The sequence below is a fragment of the Leuresthes tenuis genome, unplaced genomic scaffold (genome assembly GCF_036924035.1).
Source record: "Leuresthes tenuis unplaced genomic scaffold, fLeuTen1.0.hap1 SCAF_275, whole genome shotgun sequence".
Classification (NCBI taxonomy): Eukaryota; Metazoa; Chordata; class Actinopteri; order Atheriniformes; family Atherinopsidae; genus Leuresthes; species Leuresthes tenuis.
Genome location: NW_027325629.1, coordinates 13,612 through 14,900, shown reverse-complemented (window position 1 = coordinate 14,900; position 1,289 = coordinate 13,612). Strand labels below are relative to the sequence as shown.

General features: G+C 43.2%; 1 pseudogene; it reads right to left on the bottom strand.

The window, feature by feature from the left end:
* Positions 1–557: 557 nt before the first annotated feature.
* On the bottom strand, positions 558–734 carry LOC140288264 (U2 spliceosomal RNA; annotated as a pseudogene).
* Positions 735–1,289: the final 555 nt, after the last annotated feature.

The window sequence follows — 1,289 nt, the reverse complement described above, 5'->3', positions numbered from 1 at the left end:
TCTCACCCGCTTTTTGCAAACTATGGTCGGCCATTCACAGCTTCCTCTCCACCATACTTGTATGGTGGGATATTCACACCCACTTGCATCCGAAGACCTCCGCCCCCACTTTTGTTGATATTTAGTCGGTCATTCGCACCTTACCCGCTTTTGGCAAACTATGGCCTTCTTGCAGCCAAAAACCTCTGATCTCGCTTTTGATGATGTAAGGTTGGGCATTCAGACCTTGCTTCACCTGCTTTTCACCAAATATAGTCGGACATTCACACCTTCTTGCAGCCGAACACTTCCTTCCGCTCCACCTTTTAGTTTTCTATGGGGCATTCACACCTTTATTTTCACCGCATTTTATAAAAACACCACAGGAACACCGTATTGAGGCTTTGTTCTGACCGCTCATTCGGTGTCGCGTTTCTTTCAAGCATTTCTCCTGGTTAGCCCGCACTCGGCTCGCTCCCAGAGCCGTGTTAAAGTCTACTTCGCATTCACTCTCTTTTCTCAGCAGACTAAAAGAAACTTCCATCCTGCACCGCTGTTAGCTTTTTCACAAGAGCAGAGGAGAGCGCACCGTTCCCAGCGGCACTGCAGTACCGGGTCGATGCTTGGAGTGAACGGAGCAAGCTCCTTTTTCAACTCCTATTGATAAAAATCCATTTAATATGTAGTCCTTGCATAGACATATCACATATTAAACTGATAAGTACAGATGGATTATGTGCAATTAGTAAAGAGAGTAGAGGACGATCTCTCTCGTTGGAAGTCCTTACCTATATCACTTATGGGGAGAGTTACAACCATTAAAATGATGATACTACCAAAAGTTAACTATTTGTTCTCAATGATCCCCATAAAACTATCTGCTACTTGGTTTAAGTCACTAGATTCATGCATCTCCAAATTTCTGTGGAAAAACAAACCACCACGTATTAGTTTAAAAACCCTACAGAAGACCAAGGACAGTGGTGGATTAGATTTACCTAATTTTCAGCACTATTCCTTAGCCAATAGGTTACAATATATATCAAAATGGTTTAAACCTTGTTGTTGTCACAGTTCCCAGAGACGTTGTAATCGTTGAGGATTCTATATTCACCCCCTCATTAGAGGCACGTGTTGCAGATTGATGACACTGAATCTTCTTCTCTGTTCATTGCTGGCATCATTCCCAGCATCGTAAGTGTTCGTGGCATTGTTAGCCTCTTCTTCTGGATCTTGATATCGAGCATCCTTTTGTATTTCTGGTTTGTAAGTCCTCTCTCTTCGTTCACCGGAGTCTTCGTCTCTTTGTC